Raw genomic sequence first — 17,259 nt, 5'->3', positions numbered from 1 at the left:
CTTTTGAGGAAATGGGAGGAAGAAATACACATGCAGTCTTGTTGAATGAAAAAATACCACTCCAAGTATTATTACTGTGGCTCTGTATGTATGTAGGCCTCCCTGCTGGAGAAAATGTGTACAGTGGTGTGTGTTTTGTCAAGGGGTAACACTATGAGAGAAGGTAGACTGCCAAATACACAAAAGACGGTTGAAAAGTCCTGAAAAGAATTTACACAGTAAGAAAGAGAGAGAGAGAGAGAGAGAGAAAGAGGTATACAATGGACAGGATAAATGAATGAGCAAATAAGCATTATGAATACATTTAGGGGAAAACAAAACAAAAGGGGAGGACCTGATAACAGGATAAGAAATTACAAATGAAATTATAAAGATGAGGGAAAAAAGTTCTTACACACCTGGAAGGCTGCACCTGGAAGCAAGTAGTGCTTCGTAGAATCCTTAAAAAAACCCAAACATGTAATGCAAAATTATCAATGGAACCTCATTATAGGTCAGGGCATATAAGACTTTAAGTTAGCCTTACGCTTTGGCATGTTTGCTATCCACCCTGACATAACATGTACAAAAACCATCCAAAAATGTGCTGCCTGTCATGTGTGATCTCCTACTTTTGTTGAGAACCTGTTCCCATAGCAACATTGCTATTGCATTATAGCCTAGGTACATAAGTATAGCAAATTAAATTTACATTTGTATGTGCGCACATACTTTTTTTGCCTGAATAAATACACACACATATTGTGTGGGTATTCGGATGGCATATTTTATGTATCTTTTGGAGCCCAGGACACTTGGTTGGGATCTTTTCTTATCCAGAAATAAATGTGTACTATAACTTCGTGAAGAAATACATTTAAATAATACCACAGACCCCGAGACTGGAAGACCTAAAACTATAGATTAATTTCATAATTAGCTGTGTATTTTGAAATACTTCAAAACATATTTTTGAAGAAAAGAAATACTCTGTGGAAGTAGATAATGTATTGCAGACCTGAAATTCTGTCTGTTTTAAAGATTCACATTTAACTTGCGCATATATAAGTTACATCTTGAGTTACAGATGTTCTGATAACCCAGTTTCAGCTTTGTACGGTTCTACATATTGGATTGCTTTAATGGAGAACTACACTGTTCTGTGATCACACCTTGTAAATATTATAATTGTGCTTTTTTCTAAATAATCTAGTCAGGGTTCCCTCTGCGGTAGGTATAGAAACCATTGTCATGTTACCTAGCTGAGAGAGTTAAATTGGGTATTTTTAGAAAGTAATTACAGTGACTGGGTTATGGAGCTAGAATTCTAATGAGAGGTTTCGGTGCTACTGAGAATGCAAAGTGTGTTTAACAATTCCTGGTCCAAATACTAGGGTGTAAAACCAGCAAGTGAAAAAGTAATAAAATAAAATACACAGTAAGCTTAAGAGGGCAAAAATAAATTTTATACCAGCTCTCTTCCTTCATGTATTAGTGGGAAATATAATGGTAGTATGCAGTAGTAGGAAATGTAGTATGCTGCAGCCATCTCATACTTGAATTCACTTGAATACAGTGCAGCTGTAGTTCCACATCTTTTTCCAGCTCTTTCAAAAAGCTACCGAGTGTTTTCAAGTAAGTACAGCAGCTGCCCAGGAACAGCTTGTCTTTACTAAGTCTCAGCTTTACCAGGCAAAACAGACAGTTGGTTTTCAGTAGCTGCAGCAAAAAGAGTGCATTATTTTCTCACAGGTGAATTTAGTGGAGTAATTAACTAATTGTTTATGTGCCTTTTAGGTGACCTTACATAGCAGCTTTGGATGCTTTAAATGGTCCATACTTCATACAGCACTTTGAAATATATTGTGTATTACATTTGTAGAAGGATAGGATAAAATTACAAAATCACAGTATGTATGAATTTATTAAGGCTTAAAGCTTTCTGCATCTAATTAGTGCTGAGAGTTATGATTGATAGCAGTCATGCTAATACATATTTAGCAGATTATGTGGCTCCCTAACTAGTACCTCTTACTCTTTTTCCCCATCATCAGTATCGTTTGAGGAACTGCACTGTCATAAAGAAAACTAGCAAGAATAGGAAAAAATTGTCCTTTGCTTCAAGCTTTAGATGATGTGCTAACATTCTTTTGGTATGTATAAGGCAATAGTGATAGATTGTTTTTATATATCTGATGAATATAAGACAACTTCTTTGTACTTTCATAGCAGTTACAGTATGAGTTGGGTATAAGGCTTTTTCTTTCTTTGTAACTAAACATTATAACAGACTCTTAAAAGAACTGGAACCTCTATTGATAGAGACTTGTAAAAACCAAATTACGTTAAGAGCTACTGCAGATAGTTTAGGTGTATGCGATGTAGCTTCATTGCCGGGGGAATGTAGATGAGTATTTCCTGTCACTTTCCTGGTTTTCTATTATTCTGACGTGTGTCCTGAAATGCAGTTTTAGACCGTATCCAAACACTACATTTTAGTGCCAGCTATAATAGCTGCTGATGTAATATTACTCTGCAAGTGCTTTTGTTTGAAGGTAGGGAGATAATAACTTTTTAATGAATTTCCTTTTTCTAGAAAGAATTATTACTTGATCCAAGAGAATTGTGTGGTGGTGGGGGGGCTTTTTGACTGTGTATATAAATTCATATTTTTTAGCCATTGATGAAGAAAGAGAAACATGAGATGGAATGTATCAGAAATATGAGTAAAGGAAGAGGAACTGATTGATGTGTTGCAAAACCTTTCCAAGGTAACTTATCAACACTTCTAAAAAATATGTAATTGTCAACTATGGTATGAGACTCCTTCTTCAACAGCTTATTTCCAAGTTGAAGGAATACAATGAACTTACTTTTAGATTCATAAATCCAACAGATTTTTAGTTATTGCAGTTGGGTCACAAATTGAAATATTTGAGGAACTACTGTTCTAAATATTAGCCTAGATTTTTTAAAAGTTAATTTAGATTAAAAAGCATGGTTAGTTTGAATTCTGCTTCTGTCTAGTGCCTTATTTAAAAGAAAAAAGATAGGGCTGGCAGATTTTGTTGAAGTGTGATACAGAAAACAGTGGGGAATTACTCTCATCTTACTAGAATCTTTTTTGATATAACATTGCCCTGAGCAACGAATACTTAGGAGACTCTGTAAACCACCTGATATGAATAAATATTGGCAATTTTTTAAGTCATTCTAAGTCCAAGCACATCATGAGCCTTATAATAATGATTAAAATACATATAAAGCACATTGTGCTACTTGATATAAAGTTAAAAGAACCTACCAGACACTGAGTTACTAAGTTAGCTGCTGTTTGCCATTCTCTATGCAATATGTCTTTGACTATAAGTGTCTCTTAACAAATGTGTACTAGTGGCTCTGAAAAAAATGCTACAGGAGGTGAGGTTTTTTTAACCTACCAAAGAAGTCTGAACTCTCTTTCTAACTGCAAGGAGAAAAGGTATATTATTTTATTACATAAATTATTAGAAATAAATTACCCAGTCCTTTGAATAATTTGCTTTACCAATACAGAATAAACAAGTATATGTAAATTGATTCTAGCAATTTTTCAAAATATAGTTGTATGTCTGAGCCAACATTTCCATGTAAATCTCTTTATTTGCCCTGCACTAAGGGAGTCCATCCAACTTTGGTAGAAAAATGTAAAACCAAAAACCATTAATAATGCAGTATTGAGTATAACTTGTGGTTACACTTCAGCATTTTCCAGTCCTCAGTTTCTAGGGACATTAACATTTCAATCTGCATACATTTTTTAATGTAGCAACACTTGATTGATTAAAAAACATACCAAGGTTCTAAACCACAGCATATCACAGTGGAAACCAGGCTTAGTAGTCTGGGTGATGAATTCCCAGAACCAGGTAAAGTGTGCAGCACTAACCGAGAGATTTTTTTTGTATTCTTTATTTTCTTTTAATTAGGTAATGATGAAAATATAAATGGTAGCATATGTAATAATAATAGTAATAATGTAGTAATAACTGATCCAAAGCTGCAAAACAGTGTTTCTCATGCCAACTTTTTATGTAAACTCGCACAAATCATTTAACTCTGCACCCCTCCCTCACTTAATCCAGCTGTGTATGATGATAATGCTACTTGAGTGTCTTATGACTGACTGTAGGTCAAAACTGAAAAAAATTTTTTGCCTGATGAAAAAAAAGGGGGGGGCGGGGGGGTCGCTGTTGACTCCAAAGGGAAAGGATGATATGTAGTGTTTGCATACTATTATATAAATGCTTAATAGACATCCAGATCTGACTATTTTCATTTACAATTTCCTACATGAAAAACTTTTAGCCTGCATCATCTACTTCTGTGTCTAGCTGCATTAAGTACCTCGGAACTTTGCTTTAGTAAAGAGCAAGTTGCACAGATTCAGATCAGATAGGTTATCTTGAGATGTATACTTTGTATTGTATAATGATATTACTTTTCTAAAAGAAATTACTTGAAAATCCTACTGAGTTCTAGACATGCATATTTAAGGGTTAGCAGATTGCAGGGAGGTGCCTGCATCAAAGCCCATATCTGACAAGCATGTGTTGCTATAGCAATGGAGACATATTGAATGTTAACATGCTGCTTCAGCTATGTGACAAATATGAAGTTTAAGATCTGTGATACACACTTTCATTTTCTTTAAAGCATGTCTGCTACACTTTTCCCTTAAAAACTTGATAGCAATGAACCATTTTTTTTCTTCTAATATTATCATTGGTTGCAAGTTCATTTTGGCAAGCTTCAAAATTGCCTACACTGTGGTTATAAATAAAACTACTAAATAAAAAAAGAAAAGCACAGTGCTTTACAGGTTGTGGGTTTATTGATGCTCCTATTAAACACTGCAAGCTTATATACTATTTCATTAACAGTTTTAATACAATTCTTTGTATAACTAATGTTAAAAGGCAGCAAAGTTGGCTTTACAGTAATGATGTTCAGTGTTAGAGTAAAAAAAAAAAATCACGTGTAAGCTGTGTTAACTGTCTATATGCAAGTCTATATGCAATGAACTGTCTATTACAAGTTAGCTTATTTGTCTTTCATCCTTTGCATGTCTTGATAAATAATTCTCTGCTAAATGACAAAATATGACTTGAGTGTTTGTAGAGAAAAAAATGAAAAATACCATCATGTAAATGAGACATATACTTTAGGTTTTTTAACCCTGCCAGTGTTGCTGGACATGTCTAGAAAGGCAGGAAGTTTTCGACACTAGTCCTAAACAATATCTGTTCACTGAAAATTGATGTAAATGGTCTTTAGGCATTTGAGTGTACTCTTTCTTAAACAATATCTTTGAAGGTCTGTTAAGGGAAAAAAATGGATGGCTTTTGGTGTCTGAATATCACAATCCCTTTTACGTCCAATAGTCTGCTACAAATAAATTGGATTTCAGTGGACAATTTTGCTTTGTAGGTATTTCTGCAAGATAGATTTGCTTGATTCTGTGCAAAGAAGCTTGACTCTTTGCAGTCTCGGAAATACATGCTCCATTGTTTGCTCTGATAATGAGATTAAATGCTTGTTATTTTTTTCCATTTTCTTGGTATATTCTTTTTTTGCTTTGTGACTATTCATTTCCCAAATGGTACAGAATTCTTTCATTGTATACACATGAATCCCACCACACACCCACTTCCCACATGGGATCATTGTACAATGAGCACCCACAAATAAAATGTCTGCTTCTACAACTACTATGCATGCCCCAGTAAGAAGATGTGCCTCAAAAGGCCCAAGAGGGTCTAGGTAGGTTTTCAGTTCTCACCAGATCTGTATTTGTATCAGCCTCACTTTGTGTCATAAATCTTTGACAAGTGGGTTAAAGATCAATTTTCCACATGTGCTTTTAGGGATTGCTTTGTAAACCACCAAGTGCAAAGGCCATAATTATATTAGTTACCAGGAGCTTGCTGTCAGAGCTAATCTAGGACAACTGAAGTTTGTAAACAAGGTTTTTTCATTCAAAGAGGGCATTAGTGAAAAAAGACTGTGCTTAAATGTGGAGCTTAGTGGCAATATCCACAGGTTTTTCATTGCTGTAGTGTAAAGCATATGGTATACAGTAATTTCATTATCTAACAAAATAAAAGAATTTTTCATCTGGGCATACACCTAATATACACAGTGACTGCTGACAGCACTACCCTCCCTCCCAGATTAGCTATACCACACAATTACTATAGAAACCAATAATATTCTAGATCTCCTTTAGAGCATACTTTTAACAATTTTTACTGCAAAACCAGTATATTCCTATATCTCAAAGGGCTTTACCACAGTGCACTAATAATGACTAAAAATGTTGCGATGTCTGTCAGTGACAGTTAGAAATTTACTTTCATACTAAAAAAAAAAAAATAAATTTAATTGAAGAGTTTTTTAAAATTTACATTTTCTGCTTTCAATGTGTAAACCGCTACTGATTGGGACATTTGTGTGGCTTTGTAAATGAAAGAAAATTTCCCTCCTTCCTATTTAAAGTTTTCATAAATATTTTTTGGCTCAGAATTTTACAGTGTTTTAAGCAGGCATTCCAAAAAAGTATTTGCTTAACAACAGTTAACTGCATGGTATGGAGAACTGACATCTCCCAGATGCAAAACTTTTGCAGGAATCTACTTTAATTAATTAAAAATTAATGTCTTCACTTACCTAGTACTTGTATAGTAATACTATTAATTAGTAATACAAATTTTCTGAACGCGAGCCTAGCCTGTATCTGATTGAAGTCTATTTTATGCAATGTTTTAAATTCGAGCCTGAGTTTGGAGAGAGATCCAGGTGTTTTCTCTCAGGTCAGTCTCAGATTCTTTACTAATAATTTTTATCTTTTGGGGCTTTGGCGGGGGGGAGTGGGGTAGGGTGAGTAGTTTTTAGATTTTTTTGGAACAAATTACTTTTTATCTTAAAATGAAGGGAAGAATTCGATCATCAGTCAGCCTTAGGAGTCCTATGTTAATGTCTAGAGTAAATTAGAACATTATTAAGAATTTTATAAGTTTGCTTTCTGTTCTGCAGCAAAAGCAGTAAGCTTGTGTGCTTGATGAACATGTTTTAACAGAAAAAAAATATAACATATAGCTTTCCTTTTTTAGTTTTCAACTGCAGAAGATAATAGTAGCACTTAAATATGGAAAATAATTTGTAAAGCAAAGTAGCAAATATCAATCTTTGTAAATACATTCTTGTCTGTATATTCAACCTGTCTTAATGCATTAGCTATACCACATCATCTTCTAGCTGGCCGTTACATGAGTAAAAATTAGTCAGTCTGAAAAGGAATAAGTTAGTTTCCATGGAGCTACTCTAGTCTTTATGGACATGTTTGTAGGTTAGAACTGTACTGTACAGAGAAAAAGCAGCACTGAAACAAATGGGGAGCAGAAAGGCTGCGTAAAAAGATTTTGAAGAACTAAAATTAAGCAATAAAGAATATTTAACATTAGGCACTTCATGGGTAAATATTTCTACAAGAATCAAGTTATCATCAGATCACCTTGTCAGGTAGATAAATATTTCTCTCTTAGCCTCTCTGGATTTTATCTGTGAAGAGTCGAAGACATTGCATATTACTAGCAACATAGAAATAAAACATCAGGAATTCCTCAGTAATTCTTTTCTATTTTGTAGTTTTGTGTTTAGTTGGTGCTATATTGTCCCCCGTAATTTCTGAGCTAGCCATCAGGTGTAGGGTAAGAAAGTTTCCATCAGCTCATGGGCTCATCTACCCAGTTGTAACAATTCTGAATGAAAGAATAGGAGTAGAACAACTTCATCTAGTCTCCTCCTTGGGTTAAGTATCTCAGCAAGTGGTTTGCCTAGTAGAGACACCACTTTACCTGGAAAATCCCAACTAACCAAAAATACTGTTGAGCTCAGCAGCAACACAATTGAGGTACAGCTTGATTAAGAAAAAAAAAAAAATTAAAAATCTTTCCTCTAACAGGGAACCACCATTTTTATAGTGGAATACAAAAAGTAGCAGTATTCTCATTAACTGTGCAGATTTCAAGATGCCAGTTCTCAGTGGTCAGTGATCTTTGTCAAAAGGCAATTGCGTCTGACTGGACATTCAAATCAAGTGACTGCTTCAGCTAGCATACATGCACCCAACTGTATTTGAACTAATTGATTCTGACCTGTAAATCTAACTATAAATATAAACAATATCATCAAGGGCTCATTAAGAGGGTAATTACTAGTTTTGGAAACATCTATAATGAAACCCTGCCATTCTAGAACTGCAGTTTAAATCTACAAGCTAATTTTAAAGCATCATCTAATAAGTCTCTGGAATAAACGTAGTTCTTTGAGGCAGGAGCTTTGCAGATTACCAGAAACAGAGAATTTAGTAACAAAGTATAAGACATGCTTTCTTCTATACTTGGCCTATTATTTCAGTGCAAGTCCAACTCAGTGAGCAGAACTGATACTAAAACTAATGAGGCTTTTAAGTGTAGTAAGCTCAGGTATGAATTTTGTATAAAAGGAGAAAAGCATAAACAAATTTGGAATCAATTGTGACTGCTTAAAAATGCAGTCATTGGTCATGGGTATAAATACAGTCTGTCCAAACAGGTAGCCTTTATGCTTTTGTTGCTCTAGAATCATGTAGACACACAGCTATCTTCCCCTTTTATAGCTGTGCAGTGTTAGGATTCAAACACTGCTATTTTGTTAGGATAGCTTTTTAACCAATAAACAATTTACTTGTCAACTCTTGGGCAGTTCTAACACCTGTATGAACTAAGAAGAAAAGTTGCATTTCTTGCCTCATCCACTGAAAGCTTATATTGCAATATATACTATATATATGATATATAAATTACATTATAAATTAGTATGAATAGCAATTAGTTGGAACAAGTAGGCAAAAGTGGCTGTAAAAATGCTGCTTGTATGAAGCAATCTTTTTCATACATTAGTGAAGATGATGATTTGTTACTGCTTTTCTGAGAGAAAGGTGTGAATTTTGAAGCTCTGCACTGCATTCCTGCCCTTGTACATAGGAAAAACTCCCTGATAAAAATATAAGTCATTGTTACCACCTCAAGACTAACCCTTGCTATAGTGCTTGTTTCAACCCTCTTCATCAGAACTAAAGATTTTCCAACTCCAGTTCTTACAGCTGGTTTTGACACAAAAAAGCCATGTCCATTTTTCCACCTTTAATTAAATTTTCTGCATCAGCCCTTATCTTCTCATTTTTGCTTGTCTTTCAAATATTAAGCCCTTCATGCTCTTGATTATCTGTCCTGCTTTATGTGATCTGTAGCACAACAGTACTTGTTGGTCTACTATAAAATATTAATGTCTTTAAATGCATCTGTAGCAGAATTGTACATCTTTGTGGATCCTGAATAGTAACTAACTGACAGCTGCAAGCTAGGTTTGGAACTTGCTTTGGGAGTGTGTTCATCATATTTCAGTAAAATTTTACTTGTTAAATTTCAAGAGAAGAGGAAGTAGGAGTAAAGACAGGTTTGCATGAAGAACGTAGCACTTCTATTCAGCCTTGAAATAACTCTGTGAAGTAAGAGAGTTCAGGAGGTAAAAACTGGAACAAGTAATTGAATACATAAATAAAGAGCAAGAAGAATTTTTCAAGTGATTCAGTACCTTCCTCTGTTCTGAAGTTTGCCCACCTACTCCTACATACCACCTCCTGTGGTGCAGGACATTTTAATGCAATGTGGGAGGTTAGCATACAAATTCCTACTGACTGCATTTGTGCATAGCTTCCCACACAGCTTTTGAAATAGGGTCCCTTTTTTAGAAAAGTTAATGAGTATTATAGCTATGTCCCAAACTACAAATGCAGTGGGTTGAAAATTACCTGTTACATCCATTTGGAATTTCAGAATTTTTAACTTTGTTACTGAGACAAGTTTGTGCACCAACTACAAGCAGCCAGTAACATGGAGAAAGGTGGTATTGTGCTGAGGACTGGAAAGCTAGATGCTGCATCTTGAAAGATGTACCTTGCAAAGGATGCTGTACAGTGAGGTTAAACGTGCTCTGATGTTGATCCACTGCTTGCATTGATGACACACAGAGCTCAGGAGAAAACAATGATTTCTCTGCAACTACTTCATAACAGTAATATAGTAAAGATGACACAAGTCAACACCAGACAAGTAATTAACAGCTTATCAGTAAAACTTAGTGACAAGCCTCATCAGCTTTCCATGACATGCATGCTTTAGGCTGCTTCAGTCAGTTTTCTGTCTTATAGGAAGCTAAAATACTGTAGTCCTATTTGCTGAAGGCAGCCAGGGGTTTCTGGTCTGTTTTGGTGTATTAAGATCCTGGTTCACAACCGGAGCTCAGAGCTGTTATAGTACAAAACAGATGGAATGTAAGGTCAGGTCTAAACCCTACAGCTCTTACTATTTATCACAACTTGACTGATTTCAGCAGATAAAATATGGCATTTCCTGTTTTCAACCCACCACTTCTCTGCAAAAACAATATTTTTATGGATTATGTGTTTGTACATTTCTGAGAAGTCAATCTGAGCCAGCCCATACCTTCTACTGATTCATGAAACCAGACAAAGCAGTTTAATTTCTTAATTTACTAATTGGAGTACAGGAAATAGAAACAAACAACAAATGGTAACAAATTAAATTGCTTCCTCTATTTATCTGAAACATTCAGAAAAAAATACTGACTGAACATACACTTAGCATTTACAAAAACCTTTCTTAAAGGAGTAAGTGCATAGTATCTTACTCTATTCCATTAATGTATCTTGCTTCTTAAGGGCCTGATGCTAAATACTTATTCCCAAGAACAGCCCCACGTAAGTCTAAGAAGACTCTTTTAAGTAGATCAAGGCTTTGATCCCAAATTCTGGCTGCTTCATTGTACAGGAATATGGTTATGTTAAACCTTAAGCAGTATTACAAAAACTCTATCTGAAAAACTACATACATTTTTAATCTACCTAGCAAGGACTGGGGGTGGAGAATCACAGCAGTGGTATTTCTTCTTGTGCACCTCACTGTTTTGTGCTTTTGAAAAAAACAAGCACATTGCTACTACTTTGTTATACTTGCACATCCATCTGACAGGTGTCATTATTACTTTGAAAAAATAGAATAATTTTATGGATTAACAAAACTTCGGATTTTTTTTAGAACTAGATTAGGTAGAACTATCTCTAACTTTTGCTGTGGATCAAACTGTTTCCTCACCTAAGATCTATGGGATTAATCATGAAAGATATAAATTTTACTTTACAGGTTGAATCCTTCTAGACTGATAATAAATGTATGAAATACAGGTAATAGAACTTGTCTTTTATTCTACTGTTATGCTGCAAGAGACAACTTCTTATTTAAATTAGGAGATACTCCTTTTTGAGAGATGTATATTACTGTCATGTATGTTTATGTTCTTCTCTCAGATGTACTCAGTGGTAATAAATCAGTGATCATCCTCAGAAAGTTAATAATAAAGACAGCTGTATGAGGAATAATGTGATGACCTTGACTTTATCGCATAGGGTGGTCTGAACTGGGAGATGAAATAAACTGTGGTCTGTGCTCTTAAAATGGAAGACATGAAAAAATTAGCAAAATACCCTGAGGCATGTGGCCCTTAGGTGAGTGTCAACTCCTTAGCTAAGAATCTGAGACATCTTCAGAGCTGAAGCCTAGAGACTAGAGCTAGGCAAGTTAGCCACGGTGAGTAATAGAGGTCTCTGAAATGTGGAAATCACACACAGTTCAGGGCCTTCTATTAAAATTACTTTTAGCTAGGTAGAGATACCAAACATTATGTCTCATTAAGTTTCTCTTTCCCCACATGTAAATCCAGATTCTTTGCCACTTCTCACAGGAAACATGCTCTTCAGACACATGATCTATACAAGTGTCTTGTGCAAATATTTAACTTCAGGATTCCCAGACAGCTGCAGTCTTTACTGTTCAGCAATCCAACATCAGTCTCTGCTGGCCAGGGTTGTCTACTTGAGAGCCCAGGGAGCTTTAAATTAGCACTTGCTAAGCAGATTTTGATGTAGGATAGTAAAATACCAGTAACTGCAGTCCAGCTAGCTACTTGTTTTTTCCTCATCTCCCCCAGAGTCAGAATTTTCCTTCTGCTTTGCTTTTAAAATCTACTTCATCAAATACAAATACATCATAGCCTGACAGACATCATTCTACCAGCCCAGCCTCCCACTTCCTCCTGCTGCCTTTCTGACATTTCATTTTGCTCTTTTCCAATTTCCTGACACCCTTAATCTCTGAGCTAAATTCTATTTTTGCATAGGCATCCCTGCTAAGAAAGCATGAGTTTCTTAAACTTCATTTGCCATTATTGAAGCATTTGGTCTCTCTCCAAAGAGAAACTGTGCGTAACATTTGATTGTTATCAATTTGCTTCTGTCTGTGTGGAAGATTTTCATGCAGTGTTTGGCTTTGGAAGGTTTATTTGAGCTTAAGGTGCTGAAATTTTGCTAACCAATTAAGCAGGGCAAAAAAGCTTGGGCTTAGTGACAAGAACCAGGTCAGCAAGGCTTGAATCAAAGGCAGGGAGGAGGGTGTTTGAGTCACTGGATTAGGAGCCAAAACTAGACAGAGGAATTTTTTATGGAATAGGTTTTATTTGTTTCATCTTTTATGTTCTATATTATATCACATTTTAGTTACTTTTTCTTCATTGTATCATAGTCTGGCATAGAAGCACAACTGGACATAATAGAAAACATGAAGTGACATATACTGCAATACTTACCAGTAGATGAAAAATCAAGGATGCATTATCTTTACATGGGATTAACTGCTTTGGAACCTAGAGTTCAGCAAGATGAAATTACTAACAAGGAATGTGTTATGCAGAAAATGCATTCATTGACACACTACATTTTTCTCAAGTATTCTTTCCTCCATCAAAGAGTAGCACACCAGCTTTGCCCTCACTTTCTAGAAAATGATTTGTTCTATAGACTGAAGATGGTTTAGTGACAAGAGCACTAACTTTGGAGTTAACGGTACACTACTAGATTCTGTGTAAAGGAATTTGAACAAGTTACCTGTGTCTTTGTATCAAATAGGGACAAGAGTACTTCCCTTCATCAAGAAATATCACAAGATCTCAAGACTGAAGCAGGTACAACAGAAGTGAGGATTTCACACACATACCAGAGATTATTACATTCTTTCCTTTATCATTTTACCCTCCCTAAAACCACTTTAACACTTCACTACACAATTTCACCTTCCAAAGATCCTTCCAAACACCTGAACTGTGTAAAGCAGGAGCAACCAATCCATGTTTTGGGACCTACAGTTACATGTTTTGGTTTGGTCCATGAAAGTATGCCCTTGCCATGGATAGGCAGGGACCCCATATTACTGCCCCTTGCCAGCCTTGTCTCCCAGATCTGTTTTCAAATTCCACTGTCATCTTTAATCTGCTCTGGTCATGATAGTTTAAGTATTTAGTGAGATTTCCTGTATTGTATATTGCCTCTTTTTTATACAGGTACAAAGAATCTGCAAGCACAGCTAAAATAACAGCAGTGCTCCTCACTCATCTTACTCAAACTGCTTAGACCTGTACCAGAACCCTTCTTTGACTACCTCAGACACAGCGCAGTTTCAAAAATAATAATAGTGATGAAAATACTTAGCCTGTAGGCACAGTGGTTTCACACAGCTGAATTTACTATCTGGCTTGATGACTGTGGATACTTGCACTTCTCTCACATAAGGTAACATTTTTAGTTATACATGCAATTGCAGCTTGGTCAATAATTCTGCCTTCCTGGAAAGGTTACTAGGTATGAGTCAGTGGTTACAAGCAAAGTGAAAACTTTGAGGTACAAGATTTGTCCATTGTTCAGCAGTGCAGTAAGAAAACAGATCCAGCAGCATTTGCAGCACTTTTTAAAAAATACATGATCTGTTTTGTACATCATAGTACTGTACACTGAGTATATTTATACATCTACTCCACATAGTTGTTAGAGAAGAACATGTCTGAATGACAGGTTGCAGACCTGTAAAATTAAAAAATGTAGATACGTGCTTCATGGTTGGTACACAACTGCAACACTTAATGCTTAGACTTCTGACAGCAACATCAAATTTGTGCTTTCATCTGAGCATATAGAGGGGAATGGATGTATAATTCATGCCTCAGATTCTTTTACTCAGAGTTTGAATCAAGCTGAAGTTTCTTGCTTTTTATGTCAGATAGAACAATCTTTGCCTTACCGTTTAAAGTTCCTCCAAACTCAGAATCTGGATATGGACAATTGCATCAGGACAGGAAATATTTTGTGGATGTCAAACTTAGGTCTTCATTTCCCTGAAATCCTGGATTTCTCAGGTGAAATTAACACAGATGCCATTCAACATTACCAAACAACTCCTCTGTAACTTACATACTACTGCCCTCTACTGCATTTTTAATACAGATCATAAAAGTATGCATTATGTCAACTCAAACCATACAAGTCACAGTTCTTGTCAGGTTTATGAGGATCATTCACGTCATCATTCAACCAGCCCACCTGTACAGCAAAGCTATAAAACAAGAAGTAGTCAAAGTTTTGGGGAATAAAGTCGTAATGTGTCTGAACCAGGAGAACAAAAAAATCCAAGTATTTGTATAGTTGTATTAAGTCTCCCATCTTTCAACTCCCAACTATGTAAGAAAAATACAGCATCACAGTCATTTTAGAATTAAAAGCACCCTCCAGTCAGTTCTAGCTGCTCAAATACAAGTTGAAAGAAAACCAAAACCTATAGATGTGAAACGCTAACTAATATTAATGCCTTCGGATTATCTGAGGTTCACAAATCTCTAATGCTACTGATTGCTGAAGATGTCTACCAGTACAAGAGACATAAGTCTACACAAACATATTTCTTTCCCAAGAACTGACATTTTTGTGTTATTGGACATGGCTCACATCCAGGATATGTCTTACAATAAAAGGCATCAGAACAAATTAGGCGTTAATCCTCTTAATTCAGTTCCCCAGGAACTGATGTTTTGTTTCAGTATAGGAAAGAGATTTCTGCAGGACACAAGGCACTTCAGACAACTTAGTCCCTCCAAATATTTAGTGTTCTGCATACTCCTACATCACTCCTTTCTAATGGACAACAGGCAGATTGAAGTAGAAAGACAGTGCCACATATTTGTCATTAAAATATATTGGATTAAGGTCAGGTAAATAACTTTCCTTGATGCCATCATGCTAGGAAATGGTTTTCTTCCCCCTTTACTTTCACTGCCATGACCAGGCTTTGCCATTCATTGTCAGGACACCACAGCTGAGCATTTGTCGAGATACTCCTCCCTCTACCAGATACTTCGCTGTACCATGAAGCCAGAGCCAAAGTTTGCATGGAACAGAGTTCCTTCCCTTTGCCTTTACAAAAACATGCTTACAATCCTATGGCTATTTCCCAGAAGTGAAATAAATACTGATTTTGATGGCAGAAAGAGTCCCTGACACACAGAATTTTAACCCAAGCAGCAGCATATCCCAGGAGAGAAGCTATGATTTTAGCTACTGTTGCCAATGTTTGAATTCCAAACTTCCCAGGTATTTCCAAAGTAGATGTATGCTTTCTAAAAATTTCCATGAGAAATTGAAGTAATTACAGCCTCAAGATCATGACATCACCAAGTCTTCAGTAATTCGTCCCCATTAAAAATCCATTACCTTTCTAAGCCCTCATCTTTAAAACAGATTTAAATGAACACACACAAAAAGCTCAAAAGCCATTGACCACTGCGAACATCCCATTTTCTTTTGTTACAGATTCAGAATTTATAAGCAAGCTTTACAATTAGATGAAGTTGAGAGAAGAAAGGCAGAGTAGTTTGATTTTTTTCCAGTGTTTAAGAGTGAGTATACTAGCATATTCCAAAGCATTACACAAAAATTGACTAAATTTAATGTAGCCCTAGAATTAACAGAAAGCAGGAAAAAGTAAAATTGATGGTCAAGTTCTGCTTAAGGTAATGCAGTAAGTTACCAGAAAGACAGGATTACAACTATTACAAAAATAGTTAGAAGCAACATCTTACACTCTCTCCTCCCAAGCTTTGATTACAGACAAAAAGCAAGGATTACTTTGATTTGGCTTTACTGTTCAAAATAGGGTTTTTTTTTTTTTTTATTTTGTCTTGGCTAGCCATCAGATCCATGCCCTCAGAGGGTACAGCTGACCTTTCGTATTTACCACTTCTCAGAGGGTGGATAAAAGCTATTTGTCTTGAAAGTTTCTGTCTTTGGACATCTACTGCATTAGTTACCTCCATATTTATGTTTGACAAAGAGTAGCTTGCTGTCAAGGTATTAGTCAAGGCAAAATGAGAAACAGGAGTAGCTGAGCATGAAGAAAAGATCTCTTAGGCACAATCACACAGGCTCAACCATCTTAGTTGCATTGCGGGAGTGGGCAGTTCAACAGTGGTTGTGAAGCCTCAATAAGAAACAGTGACTGGCTTTAGCACTTTTTCCACTGATGCAGCTAGTCTTTAGTGCATATATGATAGGAATGCTGTTGAAATGTAACAGATAGGAAAATTATAACTCATTTTTGGTTCTCTTAACACATATCAAAAGACATTCAAGATGTGGTAAGATATTGTTGAAGGATTAGGGAGGGGCATGTTTTATGGTTTTAATTTTTTGTTTGGTTTGGGATTTTAATTCAGTTGTCAAAGACTAGCAAAATCATCATGTTTTGCAAAAGTAAAGATTTCTAAGTTGTTCAAGTAGCAGTAGACAAACTCAGGCTGATACATAAGGTGTGTAACGTGACTTCCTCAAATTCATTAAGTCCATTGAAACTAGTAGTCATTGCATAAATAGGGCTGTTGAAGAATCATCAATCAGTAAGAGAAAGTTTCTAGTTGGATTGCTTTGTCAAAGCATCAAAATGTATTTTCTATTTGCATTTTTAATCTACTAAAGTGATTCAGTTTTCAAATTTCATTAGGGACTTTGTTACTGCTGTTCATCTTATTTTAGCTTCATGTACTTTTCCACTTTTTCCAGCTTCTAAGCCTTTCCTGTATTTCATGCTAAACATTCTTTCTATGAAAGGAGACAACTCACTTTTTTTGCATCACAAAATTATTTCTTTCATGTGAAGGAAATAAAATTTTGTAACTGGGTGAAGTGTTTATGTATCCAGCTAACACAAGTCAAAGGTTCGTTAGTTCACTAGCCACTCTGTAACAACT

This window comes from Aquila chrysaetos, chromosome 9, assembly GCF_900496995.4.
Source record: "Aquila chrysaetos chrysaetos chromosome 9, bAquChr1.4, whole genome shotgun sequence".
Lineage (NCBI taxonomy): Eukaryota > Metazoa > Chordata > Aves > Accipitriformes > Accipitridae > Aquila > Aquila chrysaetos.
The sequence above is the reverse complement of the archived record's forward strand: the minus strand, read 5'-3'. Positions refer to the sequence as shown.